A 23,534-nucleotide genomic window follows, 5' to 3' on the forward strand; every position below is an offset into this window, starting at 1 on the left:
GCCTGTGAAAGGTTTCCTTCTTGCCTTGGCGGACAGTGGAGTTGGACATGGCTGGGAGGCAGCGAGGTGGAGTGAAAACCACACAAGGTGGACGGTGAGGATGGAGGTTTAAGGCCTAGCTGACAACAGCCTTGTGGAGTGGCCCACTCGGATCCCAGGCTCGTCATCTCTAGAATGGGAACCCTACCCCCCCATACACCCCTCCCAGGATCACTGAGAAGAGCTAGTGCAGGCTAAGCAAACTCGAAGGCCTTCTGGGGAGTAAAAGGAGTCTGAGATGAACTGCAGAGGCTGGTTCTCTGCCCTGCAGGAATACAGTCCCAATGCTGCCACATCTGTTTGTTCAAGAAAAGCCAGAAATCCAGATTTTTGTAGTGAATGTTGAATGTGAATGTTTTGGGAGTGCTTAAATATGGGGAACGGATTTTTTTAAAAAACACCAAAAAACACCTTTCACCCTCCCAGACCAAATGAAACCTGCCTGTGGGCTACACATGGCCACGAGCCACCCGTGTGCAACCTCTGACTTAGTGACAACACGTGTAAAGCCAGTTAGGACATGCTGGTGTCCTCCCATCTGTTTACTGTCTCATAATTTTCTTTGGCAGTGAGGCCAAGCCCAGCCCTGCTTGAGTGGGAGAGGCAAGGGACACCGTCCTCTCCTCAAGACCTCAGGGGAGGCTAAGGGGCCGCTTCCCTGCCCCCCCTGCCGCACACACACACACACACACGCACACACACACACACACACACTGCAGGCAGGTAGGTGGGGAGGCGGGGCTGGCTTTACCCTAGAAGGTAAGAGATCCTGGGCTCGCCTCCTGCACAGCCCTCAATAACCTGTTAGGGTCTCAACTTCCCCTTCAGCAGAAACGGGGGGGTTTCTGAGAGGACCAAATGAGAAGAGATAGAGTGAGCCTGTGTGTCAAGTCTCCCCAGAGAAGAAGTGCCACAGAGTGGAAGAAGCACGAGAGTTAGTGAGACCTCGGGTCTTTTCCCCAACTGCCAGCTCTTGGCTGTGTGCGCCCAGGGAAGTTACCTAACCTCTCTGTACCTCAGTTTCATCCTCTATACACAGGAGATAAGAATCTCTGGGACACAGAGCTGTTGTGAAGATTAAATGAGATGATGACTGTCAAGTGCCTGGTAGGATGCCTGGCACGTAGCAAGGGGGCAAAAAATGATAGGCACTATTATTATCGTTCTTGTTATCTTTAGTGAAAAGCATGCCAGAGAATTCTGACTGGGTGATTACAATAATGTAGCACAGCCTGGCAAACTTGTTGTTAACAGATGAGGCCACCTATAATTAGCACGATCATTACGTATGCAAATGGCGTGGCTGAGATGCTGGAGCAGGGTGTCCTTTGAAGTGTGCTAAATAACCCCCTCCCCTGGCTGCCTGCCCTCCCCAAATCTTGTTTACACTATTAATTTCATTAGCAAACATTTTTTTAATAAAGCAAGACAGAATGCCAAACTAGTATATATGCAAATCAAGGAGGTTTAAAACCATTTGACGCCTGCTGCCCACTGCGGGAGTCGGGGGGGGGGTGCTCTCTGTGGAGGCCCGCGCCCCACCTGGAATTGTTTCTGGGGGCCCATCCTCAGGCTCCTCGGTCAGCTGCAGGTCTGGGGCTACAGTTACTGTCTCCCCATCCTCTTTTCCCATTAGGGCAGGCTGAAGACCTCCACTAACTGGCTCCCCTCCGATATGCGGAGCTGGGGAGAGGGGGCTTGGGGGTGTGTTAGGCATGGAGCAGACACTGTATTTGGGGAGAAGAGATTCATAGCAGCTTTAATATGACTGCTGAGTTCCCTAAGAGCCGGGACATAGCATATCAGGCATATCATCATACCCATTTTACATCTGAGAAAACCCAGTCCCAAAGAGATTTAGGATGTAATTTGCCCAATGTTACATAAATATTAAGTGCAGAACTGGATTCAAACTTCGGTCAGGCCAGTATACCACCTCTGGAGTCTGTTCTTCTGGCTCTGCCCTGAAACTGTACTTCGAATCTCCCTGGAGAGGACACAGTAAGTGAATAATCCAAAAGTGATTGCAGAGCCTTCTTACTGAGAGGGACCACCAGAGACTGACCCAGGTTCTGAACTGAAAAAACTGAGGCTCAGAGGTCCTGTATGTAAGTCCCCTACATACGAACCTTTGAGGTGCAAACTTTCAAAGATTCGAACATGCATTTGCATGTCCAATCACATAAGTTAGTGCATGTGTCTGGCGTACACTGTCACATGCGTGCATCCTCTACAAGTGGTTGTGCTTTTGTGTACTTTACTGTACAGTACTGTATAGAGTACAGTACTACAGTATCTTTATTTCAAGCCCATGATGTCCGGAAGCAAGCGTAAAAGCAGCAGTGATGTAGCTGGTACTACTGTACTTCTCAAGCTACTGTACTGTTAAGACTAAAAATGTTTTAATTTTTTGTGTTTGTTTTTTATGTATTATTTGTGTGAAAAGTATTATAAACCTATTACAGTACAGTACTATATAGCCGATTGTGTTAGTTGAGTACCTAGGCTAACTTTGTTGGACTTACGAACAAAATTGGACTTGCGAACATGCTCTCGGAACGGAACTCTTTCGTATGTAGGGGACTTACTATAATTTGCCCACAGTCCCACAGGCAGAAAGGAGAAGAGCCTAGAACCCAGAGCCTCTGGCCCCAGGAAGGCTGCTTTTACATTTAGATCTTTACACACAAGACAATTCAACAATCGTCCTCCCTCTTAATAGTTGCGTCAGTATCTTAACCATGCCTGTATCCCCTGGGTCCAACACAGACCCAAGAAGACAAAAGATGCTCAGGAAATGTTTGCTAAGCTGAACTGTTTTCTTACCACAAAAGACAATGCCGAACAGCTGGGACAGTGAAGGCGTATGAAGGAAGATGGGTGGTGCTCAGGGCAAGGAAGAGAGCGGACCATCCTCTGTGGAAGAACGTGGCCATCCTCAGCTTGGGAAGGGCCCCTTTCAAAGCATTTCCCTGCTGGATGTCCGCTCAAGAGGCAGGCAGTTACTTGACCCTCAATATTGAAAGAAATGAAAATAGAAGTCTTAACAGATGTATTAGTCTCTCGCCTGCCCCTGCCGGCTCAGGCCACCATCATGCCTTTTCTCACTCCTTCCTTCCTTGGCCCCTGAAATTGAGGCTGGGAGAGATGAGTGACTTGCCTGAGGTCTGGGAGCGGTGAAGACTAAGACCCACACTTCTCTGCTCCTTCAACCAGGCTCTCCCCACCTCCACCTGCTGGCTCTCCCATCACCCCTCCCAACTCCCCACCTGTGGCTCTTGGAAACCTAAGGGAGCCTTGATAATGACGGTGAACATAATCGCCCTCCCCCGGCCCCTACCCCACGGCCGCCTCTGCCACAGCTAAGCAGACCGGGCACCTCCTACGTGTGGACACTCTGCTAAGCCCTTCCCCTTAAAAACCAATAACCCTCACACATACCCTGGGAAGCAGGTACAACGAGTGTGCCATTAACAGAGATGGAGAGTGAAGTTCAGACAGGTTAGGTAACGTGCTCAAGGCTCTGGAGCTGGATTCAGGCAGGCAGTCTCACTCAGGGGCCTGTTCCATATGGTGGGGCCTGTTCCATATGGTGGGGCCCGGGGAACCCCCAGATGGGAAGCTGGCGGGGGTCCCCCCCACCTCCATGTCCTGGCCAGGAGTGTGACACAGTGTTTTCCCACTCAAAGCACTACATCCTGCCAGGGGTCATTCAACCCCTCCCCCTGCCTCCAGACAAGGTTGTAAATGAGCCTGCAGTGGGGATGGGCTTCGGGGACTGAGGCTCAGCTGCCCAAGCCCAGACAACATTCTTCAGAGACCACCCTAAGGCCCCGCGCTCACTGCCTCCTTGCGGGGTAGGGGCTGGGGCTCCTGGCAGTATGGCGGAGGGGGCGAGGAGACCCTCCCCCTTGAGAAGAAAGGCAAAAGGGGGCCAGGCCCTCAATTGCCAGCTTGTTCCTCCTCCTTCCAGGCCCCCTCCCACAGGCAGGGAGCTGCCTCGAAATCAGGCCCCAGCTCCTCTTCAAATCCTTCCTGCTCCCAGTCACCTCCAAGATCGAGTCCTGCCTTCCTGCCATCTTCCACTCTATCCCCTGCCACCCCCCAGGCCGACGCACACCACACGTGGCCAGCGACACACGCCACCAGGCCCGCCAGCAAGCCCTTCCCTCCTCTCCCCAAGGAAGCCTGCCACCAGCCTTCACTTCCGCCCTGTGGCCCAACCACCAACTCTGAGGAGCGTCCCTGAGCCCCAGGGGGGCTCTCACTCCCTTCCCTGTCCACCCACAGCCCCTCTGACGTAGGGTCTGTTCACCTCCTCCTCCAGCAGGCGTCCCTGAGGGCAGAGACTGGGTGTGACCGCCCTGCCCACAGCGCAGTGTGTGCCCTGGCTCCTTGAATTTGCTGCAAGGGGCGGGCCAGGGTCCGTGAGCCCAGATCTAAGGGTGACCACTGGAAGGGGAGTCTCTTGGAGGCAGACCTGACCACAAGCCCCCGATCAGGTCAGGCCAGGGCCCGCCTGCCAGCTCTCCCAACCCCATTCATTAGGGGAATATGCACGGTGCCAAGCCCAATCTTTCCACAGACGCTGCACAATGGCTGTGCTGAGAATCACAGGAGATGAAGTCATTGCTCCCAGAAACAGGCTGATTAAGAAGACGTGACGACAACGCAGACAGCAAGGCTGGAGACACACACACACACACACACACACACACACACACACACACACACACTCTCCCTCTGTCTCACCGTGTGCTTCTCTGCCCTGGGAAGCCGGGCCAGGCCTGAGCTCCTCTGGGAAGCAGAGATCATGCCAGGAAACAGAGCCAGCGCAGGGAGCCTGGACTTGGGCCACACAGTAGTCTTGGGAGCTGTGGTACCCCAGGGCGCTCTCCTCAGGGACTCCCTGGCTGGGGCGCCCTGTCCTGACCTGCACTGAAGTCCCCAACCCGCCCCTGGGCCCTCTCAGACCCCTCCAGTTCCTTTTCTCACTCCCTCCTTGGCTCTACCCCTCATCTCTTCCCGGGGTCTTCCCATACGCCCCCTTTTTGGCCCCCTCACAATTCTGTCCTCTCCTGCGGGCACGCCTGACTAGATTCTGAGGAGGTGGGAGCTTCTACTGGCTAAGACAGGGCTCTGGGCTACAGACACTGGGCAACAGTCCCAAACAGGAACCAGCGCTGGGGGCTTGAGGCTTCCGGGCCAGAAGTTTCAACAAGCCCAACTCTCTTGCTGCAGCTGTGTGACCATGAGCTAGTCAGTCCACCTCTCTGAGCTTATCTTCCTCATCTATAAAAGGCAAATAGCAAAGCACCTACGTCATGGAGTAAGATTAAGTGAAACGTGTTGATTTGTTCATTCACCAACCTTGTGTCAGGCCCTATTCTAAGGGCTGGAGACACATTAGGGAACAAGACACCAATGCCCTGATCCCCTGGGGCCTACAGCCTAGCGTGGGAGAAGTACACAAACGTGTATGATCGTATCAGGGGAACTCAAGTACTAAGAGGGAACTCACAGGAGAGGACGGTCCAGGCTAGAGGGGAGAAGGAGGCTGGGTTTGACAGCATGGCTGGATGAAGTGGGGGCAGGTCACAGACATCTGGGCAAAAAGTGACCCAGGGAGAGGGAACAAGAGCAAAGATCCGGGGCTGGGGCACTGCAGGGGTGCAGGGCGGGGATGAGGGGGAAAGTAAAATCAGCAAGGCAGGCAGGAGCTGCCCACGCAGGGGCCAGGGAAGGGCGCGGCGCCCGGGTGGTGTACTGTTTAAAGACTGCGCTGGCGGAGGGCAGACTGAAGGGGAGCGAGGTCGGAGGTGGAGACCAGCCTAGGGGTCGGCCTCAGGCCCAGGTGGGAGGTGACAGAGGCCTGGACTTGGCGGCAGTGGTGGCGGTACGTGAGGCGCTCAGCACGTGCCTGTCACAAAGTGACTCCTCAGTATTCGTTCCTCTTGTCCCTGTCGTCATCACCATCAACATCCTCGTCACCCCTAATACTGGCCAGGGCTCCGCTGGTCCCAAAGCTGAAGGGCTGTCAGGCAGACCCCGGCAGAGCCCTGTGGGGCGGGCAGGGCTCCTCACCCCGTTTTACAGGTGACCAAGCTCCTTGCTTGAGGTCTCCAGAGCAGTGACAGGCGGGGCCAGCACTCTTGCCCTCCCCCGCCCCACCCAGGGCCCGTCCTCACAGGCTGCGTCCCAATCCACACAGGCCTCCCCTGGGGAAAACACTAGACTCCAAACAACAGCGCCCATGTTCGCATGTCACAGGCTTCCGAGTTCTTTCCTGTCTACGTTCTCACTTGCTGAGAGGGAGGCACTTCAGGCCCCTCCACGTGAGGGACTAGGGCTGAAAAAGCACCCTGGAATCTTGGTTGAGGAGCTTTCTGAGCCCAGGCAAACACTCCCTGAGGGCCGGGCTCCAGGGCCTCTGCACGGCGGCCTGCCCAGCCCAAGAGAGCCCCAGGAAGAGACGTGCACGCACCTCTCCACCCCAGGCTGGCACCACAGCTGACTCCTGTCCCCGTCCCCAGGGCCGGGCACAGGTGAGCAAAGACAGAAAACTCAATCCCGAAAGTCCCCTGGGGAGTCCTGTCTGCAAGAGAAGCCTGGAGTCAGCCAGCCAGCAGGCCTCCTTCCCTCTCACCCACCATCTCTGAGTTTGGGCGAAGCTGCTAGGAAACGACCATCCCTCTCCCCTGCCCCCCCTGGAGCCACCAGGAGAACCACGCTGTCCCCAGAGCTGTGGGGACAGGGATGGGACGAAGGGCGTGAGCTGGGAGGGAGGGGGTCTGCGGGAACCCGGGGAGCAGCCAGCCTTCCTCCGCGCCCGTCTCTCCCGGCCAAGGAGGTAAGACTAATACGACTAATAAGCATGCTCGACAGCACGCTCTCAAGCACAGAGACATCGATACCGTTTTATAAGCCACAGGAAAAGCCCCGCGAGCCACGGTCAGCAGTGGTTTGGGGTGAGGCGTCTGGGGTGGCAGTGGTGTGGAAGGAGAGAGGGCACTTTTGCTTTACACTCCTCCATGATGGCTGGAATTTGGTACTCTGCGCTTGTGTTTTTAACCACCTTTATGTTAAAAAGAAGACTTTAAAGTAAAGTGAAGTGAACGAGAAGACATTTGGTGAGGAATCTGGCACGCGCTGGCACCTGTTCCTCCGGAAGGCAAGTGCCTGCCTCACATTTCTTTTCTTCTGCGCGGGCCTCGCCCAAGCCAGCTGCCGCCAGCCGCCCTGCACGCCCAGAGAGGACAGAGCCAGGGTGGGAGGAGGGAGGGCTGGAAACCGGCCACCAACCCCCCCCCACCTTCAGACACACGCGTGTGGGGATCGCAGGGTCACCGCCCCTCGTCCCTGACCACCCCACCCCCTCTGCTGCCTTGCTCGCCTTAGCACAGGCCCCGGGGGTGGACCCCACCACTCTCCACGTCCGGCTACTCCCTCAGCCCCCGGCCATGCTGGGCTTCCATCATGCGTGTGTCTCTGGCCCTGCACACAGCAGGTGCTCGATGAGAGCTTGCTGGACGAATCGCTGGTGAGCAGTTGGAAAGAAACTCAAAAATGGATATGGCGGGAGTGGCCGACAGGGGGGAGAAACAGAAAAGTTACGCCTGAACAGGAAGATACCCAGACAGGCTTTGGCCAGAGCAGTTCAAACTCTCAGAAGAATGCAGGACCCCTGCAGGGGGAGGGGAGGTGAGCCCCCTTCGGGACGTTTAGACCTTCCTGTAGACCTTCCTGTGCCCGAAGGAGCTGCAGAGCCAGTAGGAGAACAAATGCAAAGGACTGGGGGAGGTCACAGCCTCATGGACACACAGGCAGATGGGCAGCCCCCCAAAAGCTGTGTAGTTACACCTTTGCTAAAGGTCAGGATACCCTGTGTCCCAGGGCTGTCTCTAAAATACTTGTGACCTTTCTTCCCTGAGCTCTTCCCCGACCAAAGCCTCTCGTTCACTGTGACAGTGCCGGGCAGAAGCACCAGGCCAGAGGCAGGCGACACAGCTGAGCAGGCTCACGGGAGCCTGGGTCAGGCCTGCCGTGTATCCGCTCGCCCAGGGCAGCCCTCGGCCAGGCATGCCGGGCTTCCACAACCGCGCGTGGCCCCATCCGTCCTGCCGCTCCGGTCCCCTCTGCTCCAGTCCCAGCGGTCCTAAAAAACGGTCCTGCAGCCACACCTCTGCCCAGGTGGCTCCCCACCAAGGAGGCCATGCCTACTCCCCGCTGCCCATCTGGATTTTATCCAACCTTTAGGATAAAGATTTCTAACTAAAGAATATTTGGTCAACACTCATGTTTTGTTTAGCCCACACAGTGTTTGACATTTTTAAGTTTTGAATCAACTGCCAACATTTAAAGATGTGAAATTTCAAAATGTTACCCAAAACCCTCTAGATTTCTGGCTTTTCTTATAAGTCCAAAGGCCCAGTGCCACGGCACAGGGCCTGCTGCCTCCTTAGCAGGACACACCCCCTCCAGACTGCCAGCATCCACCACATCTGCACCTGCCTCAGCCGGGGGTTCCTGTGCGGCAGCCTGCAGGACAGGGGCAGGGCCCACCACACATCTCCCAGGGACATGCCCAGCACCTGGAGGCGCACGGTAGGGGCTTGCTTACTGTGCGTGGAATAATGAACAGAGATGCGCTGCCTCAGCCTCACCCTGCCCGGACCCCCTGACTGCTGTCTGCCTCCCTGCGAGACCCAAGCTGGGACAGAACGATGCTCCTCGGTCCTGGGTCCCCCTCCCACAGCTGGGCACACCTGCAGTGGGACACTGGGGCTGCAACAAGACCCTCACATCAATATCTGATCTTTGCTTCAGAAGCCATGTCTTCTAGAACCCAGCCAAAGGAAGAGTAGAGCTCCTGGCATCTCCCCGCCTTCAATCAAAGTGGCAGGATTCCAAGCTGGCCCACAGACACTGATCCCCAGGACTTTTATTAAACTGAAAAGGAGAAATTCGGCAGCAGGAACTAACAAAGCCAGGCTTCCTCGATGCCCGCCTGCAGGAGGCCTGCCCCCCTTTGAAGCCGGTAGCCAGCTCTTCCCTTTTTCTGGGTTTTCAAGGTCAGAGTCACATTGGCAGCAAGGGTTCTCTTTGTTCTCCTGCCTCTGACTTACCCCAAACAGTCACTGCCCCCAACAGCCAGGTCCTCAGCAGTGGCAAAGGACAGTCTTGCTCCTGCTGGGGGCAGGGGGTGCGGGAGCAGTGAGAGCCAGCCAGGCGCTGGTCGTGCCCCCTGGGGCCCTGCTTCCTGGGAAACGGCGTCTCTGTGGGCCTGGCTTCCCTGCCAGCTTGGGAGCACACTCTCTGATCCACAGTGCCATGCTCGATAGAGGCTGATGGGAGAGGAACAGCTGACGGCCCCCAGAGTGTGCTCCCAGCCTGGGGAGCGGGCACCCACCAGGAGAACGGGCTCGTCCGAGCTCTGCCCTTCGCTGGCTGATGCTATGACCTCAGGCTACCTGCTTCCTCTCTCTGAGCTCTGGTTTCCTCTTTTGGAAAACGGGGAAATAAATACCTGATCCCAAACAACTGCCCTCCTAATGGGACCCAGAGGAGCTTGTGAATCATAAGGTGCCATGCCAAAGTTAATTATTCCAGCGCCCGGCACAGCACCCAGCATGCAGGAGGTGCTCAATGTATCGTTCGTGGTGCAAACGTTTATTGGGTCCCTGCACTGTTCCAGGGTGCATGCAAGGTACCTGGGCCCAGGATGAAGGCCTGCCTGTGCATGGGAGGTCTACCCTTCAATGGGGCCCGCAGACAACTGTCATACCATGAAAACTGCCAGGAAATAAGGATCAGGATGCTGTGAGACCCACGGGGGCGGGGTCCTGGGCTCCTTGAGGTGGGGTGAGAGAGCCAGGTCTTACAAGAGCCCCACCTCTTGGCTGCCAGGCAGCAGAGGCCAAAGTTGAGGGCTGCCCACCTGTAGGCTGCCTGGCACTGTACCCATTTCCCAACAGCCTAGCTTAAACAGAGTTGCCAGGTGTGGTGAGCAACCCAATTCTCCCGTGTGCGTGCACACATCAGTGCCGTGCGCACCTGGACACATGTGCCAGGGAACTAATGGTGACACAGTACCTACGTGGGCCAGACCCCGTGCCATGCCTTTTACGTACGCTCTCTTAGTGGCCCCAACACCTGCTAGGGTAGTGGTTAAAATAATACAGACTCATGGGCCCCACCCCCAGAGAGGTGATGCCGCCCCATCCCCAAAAGGCAGCGCTCATCAGAGCCTGGGAAGTCGCAGCGCCTGGGGTCCCCATTATGGCTGTGCCCCTTACCAGCCTGTGAGACCTGGGTCAAGTTCACCAAACCTCTCGGCACACAGTCTCCCCATCTCTCAGGTCCCTGTGAGCATTACGAGACAAAGCACGTGGTGCAGACGGAGTGCTCATCCTCACGCCCATCCTCCGCCTAATCCACACCCCCCAACACACACACACACGCACGCACGCACGCGCGCACGGTCAGGACCCAGCTCCCACCCAGCTCACCTCTCTGTCTCCTCCTCTCCTTCCCTGCTGCTTCTGCCCCTCTGAACTACTTCCCACTCCCCTAATGCTCCAAGCCTTTTCCCGCCTCCCAGGGCAGCCTCAGGTCCCAAGAGGACACGAAGGTTCTAGGCCTTGAGCACTGGGCTCACTCAAGGGGCTGCCTCACTGCCCTTCTCCCCTCTTTGACATCTGATGAACTCATCCTCTTTCAAGCCTCAGCTCCTGCCACTTCAGTGAAGCCCTCCCTGATTCCTTGAGAACAGACCCAACTCCTGTCCACCCCCTGGCAGAGAAGTGCAGAGAGAAGCCTCCAACTCCTTGCTTGCCCCTGGGTGCGCTCCTTCCTCACTCCTGGCCTCAGCTTCCCTACCTGTGAAGGGATCTCTGAGACTTCTCATTCTAAGCCCCCAGAATGAGCTCGCTCACAGGCTCTATTTGGGGGTGGCGAGAGCATCTCCAGGTTCACCCCAAGGTTGTGGAAGGCTGGGAAGGAGCTAGACTCAGCCTTGTTCTCCTCGGGAGGACAGGACAAGTACAGTTCAAGAGACCCCAGGCAGCGTCCTCAAGAGGCCTCGCTTGCAACTGGGGGGAGCAGACCCAATAATGAAGCACAGAAGACGCGGAGCAAAGGGAGGTCCACCTGGGATTGGGGGAAGGGGATCAGGGCAGGCTTCAGGCAGAAGGAGCTAAGGCTTGAAAGACAGAACCAAAGTAGAAAGAGCAGGGGGTAGAGGAGGATTCCAGACCAAGGGAACAACATGAGCCGGAAACCATGACACAGTGATGGCGAATGTATCTCAGTGCTACTACGCATGTCTCAAGGCGCTTGGCTCAGCATTTAGCTACAAGTCTCATTTATTCCTCTCAACCACCTTCGAGATAGGAATTGCTAACATCTCTGTTTCACAGAGTTAAGCAAGTTCCCCAAAGTCACAGCACTATGGAGTGGTGGAGCTGCGATGCGAACCCAGGCATCCGCCTGCCATGTCTGAGTAAACCGGGGTGACCAGGGCACAGAGGCTCAAGACAGTGGGGATGCAGGGAGGATGAGAGTCTGGGGACTCCCAAGAGGCTTGTTAAGACCTCAAAGTCGGGCTCTGTTTTCCTTGCAGCCTGCTCCTGAATGGCACCCAACCCAGGCCAGGGTTGTCGGTGAAACCCCTTGAGGGTGATCCGCCCACACGTGGAAGCGCGCAGGCCACACAGAGTCCGAGGACCCCAGCCATGCACTTCCTTTGCACCATCTGCCTCAAGGATGCAGGGAGCCGCTGCTAATGAGTGAGCGCGCTGCGGAGCGGGGGAGGGGCTGGGAGCTGCAGCCAGTCAGGAGCCGCGCCTGTCAGCGGCCACCCCGACAGGCCGGCTCCGAGCTGTTGCCAGGGCAGCCCGGAGAGTCTGCCTTCCCAGGCAGAGGGATTGAGAACCAGCTGCTCTCTCCTGGGCCACCAGCTCGGCCAGCCAGGGGCTCCCCATCCAGTGCCTGGCCCTTCCAAAGCCTCAGCACAAAATGTCAGGGGCCCCGTCGGGAGGGCCACCGGCATGGAAAGCCGTCAAGACAGAAAGCATGGGCACGCCCTCACGTGATGGAGACAAGCCCTTTGTCACAACAGTCCTAAACAGGGACCAGGGCCGGGGCTTGAGGCTTCTGGGCCAGGAGTTTCAACAACCCAGGCCCATCCTGTAGGACACTCACCACTGAGTGGTCCCTGCCCCTCCCCTGAGGACCCTGCAGCAGCAGGTGACCCACGGGCCTGGAGGGGAAGGGTAGAGAGGGAAGGTGATGGCGGGGGTGGAGCTGAGCGGAGAGCAGTACGGGAAGGCGGGACCCTGACTGGCCGCTCACCAGGCCACCTGACAGCATTTAGCACGGCTGCCACCGGCAAGATCAGAATAACTCTGCATGGGGAGGAGGACCGCGTAGGAGAGGCAAGGTGCCGGTCAGTTCTGCGTGCCCAGCGTGCTGCGAAGCAGGATATCGGCCATGCTGAAGCACATCCAGGTGGATGACTGATGTGTGACAAACACACGAGTGAAACTTCAGTGAATCTGCCCAAGGGCAGACTCGCAGGGCCCCTAATCGGGACTCCGAGGTGTCAGGGGGAGCTACAACAAGCCCATTAAATGGTTTTCTGTACAACTGCACCAGATGGATGCAGTGTTCCTCTCATTTAGAAGTGTGTTTCCACTAGCATGATGAGTGGCTTCAAATGTGACCACTTATAAGAAGCCCACAGGGCATGGCCATGCTGTCTGTACCTGCTCTGAGATACAGGCAAGCTCAGCAAACCGGCCCTTCACAAGCGGCCTCTTGCGGTCCAGAACCCTGTTTGCCCCCGAGTCCCACCACTCAGTGGAAGACCCTGGCCCCCAGGCCAATGAGAAAGTTGGCATTTCCTGCCATGGGAACCCTGGCATCACTGGGGAGTGAAACTCAGGTGCAAGGTGCTTCTCCAGGGCAGAAGGACAAAGTGGGGGGCTCACGAGAGGCCATGGGGCTGTCCTTCTGAGATGAGAGCCGGCTGAAATGTGTGTGCTTAGGGCGGGGCACAGTATGAGACTCGCCTTCACTGAAACTCTCTTCCTGGTAGTCGTTGGGGGCAAAAGAGACAGAGTCCCACCCACTGCCAACCATTAAAGGCTACAGAGATTTACCGAAGGAACCCGCTGGCTAAGCGGCCACCTGGACTTAGGAGAGAGAGACAGCAGGGATGGCCAATCGGAAATGTGTGGTAATGAAACACCAGGCTGGCTGTGGATCCCCTGGGTTCCCCACATTGGCCAAAGACCACGGTGGGAGCCACGGAAGCAAGCATAGAGGTCAATCCACTGTCTCCCTGCAAATAATGGAGCACCGTGAAAACAAACAGGTGCCCATGGTGCCCAAGCTGGGGCAGAAATCGAGGGATCTAAGGTCTGGAATCCATCCATGGCCCAGGCAGGAGAAAAGGATGGGACGAGCCTTGACCTGGCTCCTTCTGCTTCACATCTGCCTGGGCCTAGGTTGGCCTGAATCTGCCACAATGGAGGGACAGGGACTGCCTGCAAGGAGATCCAAGATTTGGTACCCAGGGTCAGAGCCATCGCGGTGACCCCGAAACACCACCAGGAGTGGGTCTGGTCTGCCTGGCTTTCTCTCTGAGGGAGGGACTGGCTCCCTGAGAAGCAGAAGCAAGATGAGAAAGCAGACCTCGAGGCACCGACCCCAGGAAGCCACTGGTGTCTCCCCCTGGCAGCACGCTGGGCTGCTGGATTCCCTCTATACCTTCAGGGCCAGCCCCACAGTAGATGTCCTGCTGTTTAGCTGAAGAACTCAGCAGACTTCCTTTGGAAGTGGGATCTGAGCAGGACAAAGAGCCCTGGCTGGGGCTCTTCAACCAGACCAAATAAACACTTAGCCTCTCGCCAGGGGGGCTGCAGTTTAAATTTGGAGAGGGCAGGGAAGAGCCGATCCGAGCTGAGTTTGGGCTGAACTGGCTCTCAGCCAACAGCAGTAGGAACGCACCCCACACTGAGTTCCGTCTGGGTCTCAGCCGCCCACCAGCTCCCCAAGCTGGAACAGGCAGTGGTACATCCAGCCCCAAGGTTATCCTACAGCGTGACAACCCAGCACCCTCGCCACCAACATCCCCCCGAGGCGTGGGACCCTTCCAGAGAGGGAAGAATCCAGAGCTGCTAGCTGGAGGTCTCAATACTTGAGTGGGTCTCAGAATCACCTTGTCCCTCCACGGTGGCAGACTCAGGCCAACCTGGGCCCAGGCAGACGTGAAGCAGAAGGAGCCAGGTCAAGGCTCCTTGGTACCCAGGGTCAGAGCTGTCACGGTGACCCTGAAACACCACCATGACTACAGATTCTGGGGCTAGTCCTAGATCTGTGAATCTGACTCTCCTAGGTAGGGCTCTGGAATCTTTCTGCCTGGTTCCCATGGCACCATGATGCTCAGCTGTATCCAGGAACCAAGGGAAGGTGAGGTGACCGTTGATGCCTCCCAAAGTCCCCTTCCCAGAGCCCACAAGGCATGTTTGGTGTCTCCCTATCTGCTGCTGCCACTTCCTAAAACCCTGGGGAGTTACACAGGCCCAGGTGTAAGTCCAGACTTGGCCATTTAACGGCTCTATGACCTTGTGTCGGTCTCTTAACCATCTTCAGCTTCAGACTCCTCACTTGCAAATGAGAAAATGTCCGTTTCCTAGGACTGCTGTGAGGCCCTCTTTTAGCCCCCCTCGCTCCCAGACCCACTGGGTCTGCACAAGCTCTTCCGTCTGCCCAGAAGGCTCTTCCCTGCAAGCTCAGCCCACCCCTCTCCTCCTCAGGGATGCCATCCCCACCACCCTGACGGATCAAACCCTCCAGTTCAGGGCCGTCGGTGCCTTCAGGACACACGCTTCCACTGCAATCACACATTGACCTGTGGGACAGTTTCATGGCGGGAGGGGCCGGGGCTGGTTTTGCATCCTCCCCCGAGCCTGGCACACGGCGGGCCCTAACTGAACGGTATCCACTCTCCCCAGCACCAGGCCATCAGAGCTCCCTGTCCCGTCCCTGGCTCCAGCCTTGACCACTCAGGAACCCCCGCTTCCAGCCCCTCCGATACTCCCACCAGCGCCCTGCCCTGGACGGGCCCTCTCAGACCATCCGGCACCTCTGGAGCCTCACACCACCACCAGCTGCTTCCTGGGACTCGGCCCTGAGTGGCTCTCAGATTTCTTGTAGTAACGCCTTCTCGGAGTTTCAAAAGCAAACCAAGTCATTTGCCCACTATTTTCTCCCATTAATTTCACAATGCATTTGCTATTTTCCCTCCATAATGACTCATTTAGCAGCAACAGAGCAATTAGGCAGACCACAGAATATTGATTTTCTAAGTGGGAAAAGTGTCCGCACAAATGTCTCCCTATGCCTGTCTCAGGCTGTCTCCTGCTACATGATGGGGTAAACCTGAGGGGGGCTGAGCTGGATCTGCTGGCAGGATTCTGGGGTCTCCAACAGAAGCTCAAAAGCACGGTGTGCGCATGTGTGTGAGAGACTGTGTGTACATGAGATGACATGATGAAATTATCATGTGACATACATGACCCCATGGAGACCTCAGAACCCTAGGAGGCAGGCACCATTATCACACCCATTTTAAAGATGACGAGACAGAGGTTCAGAGATTAGGTGACTTGTCCTAGATCACACAGGAAGTTAGGGAGCCGGATCCAGACCTAGGTCTGTGTGTCAGTAGGGCAGAACTCTGTTCATCAGGGCGCCCTTGTGTGGCTTGCTCTCCATGGGACATGGGGGATGTGACATTGGAGGCAACGCAGTCCCTGCCATGGTGTGACCCAAGGAGACTCCTGAGACATGAAACAGTTGGTCTAGGTCCTGAGGTTGCACACCTCAGCCTCAGCGCAGCCTCCAAGCCTGCCTGCTGTAAACAGGTCCACCCCAGGCTGCCCCTGGCCATCGGCTCTTAGAAAGGCCCGGAGAAAGACATAATGGCAGGACCCCCTGCCCTCCTCCTCCTCCACCCCCTGACCACCACCACCAGCCCAAGCAAGTGCTTGCCCAGCTCGTGGGGCACTTTAAACATCCCCTGCCTATAAAAAGAGAGGGCAGAAGAAAAGAGAGTCAGGAATGGTTTGATGAGCTGAGCATCTATGATATCTGCGAATGGCTCCCAAACCAGACCCCACTGCTGAGAGCATCCTATCAAACAAGAGCTTAGCTTTCCTCCTACCTCCCGCTCCCAGGAACTCACTCGAGGCAAGTGGGATGGGGGCTGTAGGGGCAACAGGTGCCCAAGGTCCTAGGGACCAACGCTAGCCTAACCCAGGGAGCAAATGGCTTCTTGATGGCCAAGGGAAAGAGCTGAAGGTCCAGCTAGCAGACATGGGTTTAAATACCAGCTCTGCCACCATCTATGTGGCTTTGGGTGGAATAATGACCTTCTCTGAGCCTCAGGTGCCTTATCTATAAAAGGAATAATGCCTGCTCTGACACCTCCTTAGCTGTTATGAGGGCCAAGCAGTAAATGATAAAGTGCTAATAGGGACTTACCTGGTGGCGCAGTGGTTAAGAATCGGCCCGCCAATGCAGGGGAAACAGGTTGAATCCCTGGTCCGGGAAGATCCCACATGCCACAGAGCAACTAAGCCTGTGCACCACAACTACTGATCCTGTGCTCCAGAGCCCGTGAGCCACAACTACTGAGCCCGCGTGCTGCAACTACTGAAGCCCGCGCACCTAGAGGCCGTGCTCCGCAACGAGAGGCCACCGCAATGAGAAGCCTGCGCACTGCAATGAAGAGTAGCCCCCGTTCACAGCAACGAAGACCCAACGCAGCCAAAAATAAATAAATAAATAAATTTATTTAAAAATAAATAAAGTGCTATACAAATGTTGGCTAGCAAAGCTCAACAAAAGGGAAGGTTTCTAAGAGCTGGCACTGCCCAGCAATGGGATGGCATCTCCCCATTATTGGCGACGTGCAAGCAGACCCTGGATAGTCCATGATTATGGGAAGCAAAGCATCCTATATACCTCCTGTATACCCAGATGCACATTAGCATAGTAAAGGCTCCCAGGAGTCAAGCACTGAAGAAATTTACTTGCTTTGCTTCCCTGACCTGTTTGTTGGACTATGGAATCCCCTCATCACAAATGCCCATTAACATCTGCAAGGATGTGGTGTTCCATGGAACCCTGTCCGAGAAATTCTCCTACGGGCGCTTTGGACAATGACCAGGGGACACAGGGAAGAAAGCAAGGCCTTTTGAGTACAACCCTCATTGGAAAGACTATAGGACCTTTCCCAATGTCAACTACAAGTCGGGAGCAGACCCAGTCCTCAACCTCCCTCTCTAGCATGACAGGGAGACAAATCCATATGTCCAGACAGAAAATTCACTTCAACGAAACAACGTAAAAAGGGACTTAGAAACCTCAAACAGGAGTCACTCCCAGGCTATCCCTGACCTTAACAAGCCAAGAAACTTGGAGGAATTGAAGAAGAAGAAAGGCCTCAAGCAGAAATGCCTCCTCCTTCCCTGCTCTTGCCTGAAAATTCACCATGACTGCCCTTACTCTCTGGGTCAGCAGGGCCTCGTCCAGGTTACCTGAAAGCTGGGCTAAGACTCCACAACCGTTGACCATATTTCAGAGTGGAAGAGTTTGCGGGGCCACAGAAAGCGGGAGACTGCAGAATCCCAAATCCCCTGTGTGTCCAGACCCCATCTGTGGATCCTGGAAGAAGGCAGCAGGCATGCCCAGCCCCGCCCACAGCGCTGCTGTGACGCTGCATGGACATACCCCCTCCACCCCAGTGCCTCTCCTCTCTCTGGGGGGCTCCATGCCAGGCAAGGCCGACGAGTCCCGGAACCATGGGCTCCCTGGAAGAGCTCCGGCAAACCCATCCATAATGGTGCAGACTTTGCTCCCAGCAAGGACAGAGCTTTATTAATTATTCAGGGAACAGTACAATTATGCAAATCAGTGGGCAGCCTCTGCCCAACTGCTGTCTTCTGCAGGAGTCTGGGGGGAGGGAGTGCCCAGAGCCCAAGCGGCTGAATACAAGAAGGGAGCCACCCAGCCCGTGAAAGGCGGAAGAAACCCCCCACGTTCTGGGCCCACAGAGGGCTCTGACCAGAGCCAGGCCCCATCCCACACACAGAAGAGCTAGGAGCTGCTTTGAGGAAAGATTCTGAAAACCTGGGGATGCCTTTTCCAAAAAAAGAAAATACCCCCAAAGCTACTGCTAGGCCAGCAATGCCATCATTCAAGGCTTGCTCCTGTAGGCCCTAAAGGCATGGAATACTTCCAAAGTTCCCTCTTTAAAAGTACGTTTCTAAGGAAAGGTAACGACTCAGATTAGTGTTTACCCAAGAATGTTCTGCAGAATACTGCTGCTCTCGGGGTGGGGGACAGGAAACCCTGCATTAAACAAGGTGAAACTGGTTTCTTTACTGCAGGACCTCTCAGGGCCTAGAGTGAGGATGCCCATGCCACCTGCAGAGGAGAACATCTAGCCTCACCTCCAGTAACCAGGAACCGAGTTTGATAAACTCTGGACAGACTGCTCACAAAATCCCCTGCCAGGTCCATCATCCCTTGACTCTGAAATCCCGTGGTGTAGGTTTTCACTACTCTCATAAACAGCCATCATCAAAAATGTAAACTTCACGTGCACAGGGCAGCTAGACACGGCCACCTCAGGCAGGCTGGCAGGGTGGTCAGAAGGCCCGCCCGTGGCCCTGCCACCACCCAGCCCTGCCTCTGCCCCCTCCCCGAGGCCTGGCAATTGTGCAGGTGCCCAGCACCATCTCAGGTCCACAGGGGGCTGGGTCGGCTGGGAGCCTGGCTGCACAATCAGCAACCCCCTCAGCCAGCCTAGCCAGAGGTCTCGGTGCCAGACTCACCTGCCTACCCACACGTGCGGAACAAAGGCTGGGCTGGGAGGCCCTGCCCGCCATCATCACTGCTTTCCCTTCATCCACCTGGGCAGTGATGAAAGTGACCTCGACGTGCTGACCTGGGGAGGAAGGCTGGTGAGCCCACCCGTGACCTCTGCCACCCACCCCACCTCTCCCAAGATCATAAATCAACAGATCCAAATGCAGCCATGGCTCATGAGCTCTGCTAGGAGGAAAAGAGAGGTAGGGGCCCAAGGAGGAAGACACTTGTAATCACTGAGCAACTGCCAATGCGGGGGCAGTCCCCGAGCTGGCCCTACCCTCACAGCCTGGGGACCCCACCCACTGAGACCAGGAGGAAGGCCCGCCTCCACTGCCACACACCCCCCCCACGCCCCCTCAGGACTTTAGCACCCATAGTAGCCTCCTTCAGAGCTCGGGGTGGCCCCGGGACGCTCCCCCAGCCCCCTCTGGTGGCTGTCATGTTCTTTCATGTGGGAGACAGTAAAACACTCTGGAAACATCTAGGTGCAAATCCCGTCTATACCACCCACCTACTGTCTGATAGGGGCGAGCGGCTTTTACCTGTCAGAGCCTCCGTTTCTCATCTGTAAAGCAGGGAGAGGGCAGCACTGGGCAGTAGTTAACAGCACAGACCTGGGAGCCAGGCTCCTTGAGTTCAAATCCTACCTCTGCCATTCCAGCTGTACAATTCACATTTCCTGGTTGAAAACCAGGGATAACAACAGCGTGTAGCACGTGGGCTGTTGTGAGGATGGAGTGAGTTCCTCTCTGTGAAGGGCTGAGAGCAGGCCTGGCCCACAGGATCTGTCCATCATGTTAACTATTATACTGGAGAGGGCCTTGGCTTTGAGTCCAAAGAGACCTAGATTCTCAATCCATCACAAAGGTAATCCCCGATAAGTGATTTTACCCCTCTGAGGCCAGTTTCAGCACCTGTAAAACGGAGGGAGGATAAAACAAGGGTAGTCAAGAGGATTAGAGATGACGTACAGACAGTGCACAGTGCCTGGCACACAGCAGACACTCCATATATGGCAGGTAGGTTAGTGATGATATTATTGACTGAGCAGGTCATCTGGAAAACAGAGACCATGAGAATAGTGGTTGATGGCAGGGCCTTAGATAATAAAGCCAGTCCACCTGGGTTTGGATCCTACCTACGAGCCGTGTGACTTGGGCAAGTGACTCAGTCTCTCTGGGCCTCAATTTTCCTCTCTGTAAAATGAGGACAGTAATATCATTCAGAGTGCTGGTGTAAGGATGACGTGCGAAAATGCAGGAAAGGAGCCCGGCCCATCAAAGGTGGCCACGCAGGGTAGTGGCTGGTGGGTGGTGGTGATATCGCAGCACTCAGAGAAGCTCGCCATGAAGAGTGCAGAGACGAAAGGCATCCTGTCCCACCTGCTACCATGGCTCCATCCCACGTCACCTCCAGGGACTTCACGACCTGAAGGTGCAGTAAAGGCCGGGAAAGACAGGACGCTGCAGTAAAGGCCGGGAAAGACAAGACGCTACCCTGTGCTAGATACCTCCCCTCCAGGAATCCCAGAGTCCTGGGCACTGAGATATTAGTCTTTGTTTTGCTTTGTTGAGATGGAGAAACTGAGGCTCAAAGAGAAGCAGTCAGTTGAGCTCCGGGTGGCTGACTCCAGCACACCTGCTGACCTCCCAGCAGCTGGCAGCGCAGGGGATGGGGCCGGAAGGCAGTCATGGGTTCAAATTCCAGCTCCATGGCCCACAGGCCCAGATTGCCCCTGCCCCACCCTCCCCCATCTTTCTCTCCCAATCTCAGCGGGCATCCGGCCTCCTCAGTTGGGGGTACAGCCTAGGCCACCTGGCCTCTCCCGGGGGCCTCTGCACAGACAGCCACTCTCACCCCTGAGCCGAGACTCTCCAGGCTGTGCTTAAAGAGCTCCACTCCCAGGTGGGGGCCAAGGGCACCTGGTCCAGGCCTGAAACATTGGCTAGTCCTGTCCTATGGGCTTTGACTCAGTGGTCCTGGGCTTGAATCACATTACTGCCACTCACTTGATCCTGGTGACCCCAGACAGGAGTGACTACACCTCTCTGAACCACTTGTAACTGGGAAGTCGGCAAGAGGAGCGGGCCTCAGTGGCTCAGGTAGGCCAAGCACTGGACCTGGAGCTAGGAGACAAGTCCCAACTCCAACTCTGCCCCTTCACCTCTCTGAGCCGCCTCCATCTTGCCTGTAGAACGCAGACCACAGTCATAAATGCCCTAATTGCTCCAGGCACCCTTAGGAGAGCTAGAGCACCAGTGTGAAAGTGCTTTTTACAGCGGGGAGCCCCAGGTAAGCACAGGCGGGGCTCCGGGCACTCCTGTAGGAGGCGGAAGGTTAGTTCAAAAGATATCACAACCTTAATAAGAAAGGGCACGGGGCTTCCCTGGTGGCGCAGTGGTTGAGAATCTGCCTGCCAATGCAGGGGACACGGGTTCGAGCCCTGGTCTGGGAAGATCCCACATGCCGCAGAGCACCTGGGCCCGTGAGCCACAATTGCTGAGCCTGCGCGTCTGGAGCCTGTGCTCCGCAACAGGAGAGGCCGCGATAGTGAGAGGCCCGCGCACCGCGATGAAGAGTGGCCCCCGCTTGCCACAACTGGAGAAAGCCCTCGCACAGAAACGAAGACCCAACACAGCCATAAATAAATAAAAAATTAAAAAAAAAAAAAAAATTTTAAAAAGAAAGGGCACGGCATGCTAATAGGAAGGTTGTAGGCCTCAACCAGGGAATGGATCGCCTAGGCATGGGGTCCCCCAATGTGTGACTTTGGGCCAGTCATGTTCCCCTCTTGGAGTTTCAGTTTCTACATCTGTGACATGAGAAACGAAAAACCCTCTTACTATGAGGAATCAATAAGAACATAGCAGTGCCTAGGCAAGCTGCTGGCATACATCTGGGACATGGTCCTGCCCTCTGCAAAAGGAACAAACTTTGGGCAGTGGTTCTCACACTTTGGGGAAACGTGATTGCTCCACCAGAGTCTAATCCTGAAGGTCTAGGGTGGGGCCCAAGAATCTACATTTTATCAGGGGTCCTGCCTGGGGTGGGCTGGTCAGTCCTGCTCAGGGACCAGGCCTTCAGCTTCCAAGACAAGAGTGGGGTTTTATCAGAGCCAATTCTGGGACTGAGTTTCCTGATGAAATCTGGGGAAGGTGGAAAGGGGAAAAAGAAGGGTAATAGGAGTAGAGGGGTGGGGCTGTGAACAATCTATTAATCAATTTCCTCCCCAGCCGGAAAGAGTAATTGCTGGGCGCACACATCCTTCACATGCTAACAGTCTGCAGCTGCAACAGGAAGCTTCCACTGCGAATGTCAACAAGACAGCATGAAATTAACTTCCCCTTAGTCAGTGGGCACAGGGAGATGCTGCACTAACTCACTGTCCTCAGTATAAAAACTCCCCAGGACAATGTCGCATCAAATTAGAGCCTGTGCTACCACGGTGGCATCTATATTTCTACCCGAAGTGCTCTTTTACAACCAGGCCCTGCAAACAAGGGCTGGGAGAACGGTCAGGGCTAGCCGAGGCAGGCGATGGTCCAGGCGTTAACTGGGCCCTGGCCAGAGCCAGCCGGGACCCCTCAGCTCCCCCATGGGGGCTGCCCACCAGAAAAGGGAGGCAGGGGATCATTGTGACAAGGAGTAACTCACCCCTCAGAGCACCTGCTGTGGGGAAAAGTGCAAACCCAACCTTCTATCTGGGCCAATTCCTGGCCCGCCAGCCCCCCTGGAGAGACGGGGAGACAGACTTGTGGCTTTTCCGAGTTAGCAGTGCAGCAGGCCCAGGAGGCAGGTTCCTGCGCTCCAGCCTGGCCTGTGGCAGTCCAGGTACAAGTGGCAGCAGGAGGGGTGGCAGGAGGTGGGGCGACAAAGGCCTGCTCAGCTGCCTTTGGGAGAATGCGAAGATGTCCTGGAGGCTGCCCTCTGGCCCCTCCCCTCCTGGCAGTTAATCACCAGGCAGACCCCCAGTGCCTCCCCAAAGCACAAAGTGCTGTGTTCGGGCCTCCCAGCAGCCCGCCCCAGGCCGTCATGAGCCGCAGCCTTCGAGGGGACGACCCCAGGGGTCAGGTGCACGCAGGCTTCCTGAGCGGGTGCGAGTGGGGGTGTCTGGGGAACGCACTATTCTTGGCACACCCCCAGGATCAGGCTTGACCTCCAACCTTGGGGTCACTTCTTACCCTCCCCAGGAACGCACAGAGTATCCCCAGATAGGCTGCCAGGGACCCTGCAGGCGGGATTCCGTCTCCCTCTCCTTCCCCTGGGTCCTCACCGCACCACCCGCCTGGCTCAGAGGGGACCTCTGGTGCACAACTGGTGGCTTCCACAGGGACCTGGCTTCCAGTTGCCAAGGAAGGTTCTTACATGTGCACGCCCGGGGGGCATGTGGTGTGGCCTGTAGGCAGGACCTGGGGGGCAGCCCAGGCTGTGCCCCCAGTATGTGTGAGATACTGTGTGCCCACCCACAGGCTCACACATGCCCACAGAGAATGGAGATTCCCTCTGTCCCAGGAGGGGACAGTGACACAGGCCACCCTTCCTGGTGCCCCCAG

At 56.1% G+C, this 23,534-nt stretch overlaps 1 protein-coding gene across 9 annotated transcripts in view; it reads right to left on the reverse strand.

Moving 5' to 3' along the window:
• Positions 1–23,534, reverse strand: part of DAB2IP (DAB2 interacting protein) — a 170,718-nt gene that overhangs the window by 53,006 nt on the left and 94,178 nt on the right. The window contains exon 1 of one of the 9 annotated variants that reach the window (XM_061199989.1): positions 19,524–19,543. The exons of the other annotated variants lie outside the window; for them this stretch is intronic. The gene's annotated coding sequence lies outside the window, so the exon portion shown is untranslated. Of the gene's footprint in view, positions 1–19,523; positions 19,544–23,534 lie in introns of those variants that run through there. 9 annotated transcript variants of the gene reach the window in all.

The sequence above is a fragment of the Eubalaena glacialis genome, chromosome 9 (genome assembly GCF_028564815.1).
Source record: "Eubalaena glacialis isolate mEubGla1 chromosome 9, mEubGla1.1.hap2.+ XY, whole genome shotgun sequence".
Classification (NCBI taxonomy): Eukaryota; Metazoa; Chordata; class Mammalia; order Artiodactyla; family Balaenidae; genus Eubalaena; species Eubalaena glacialis.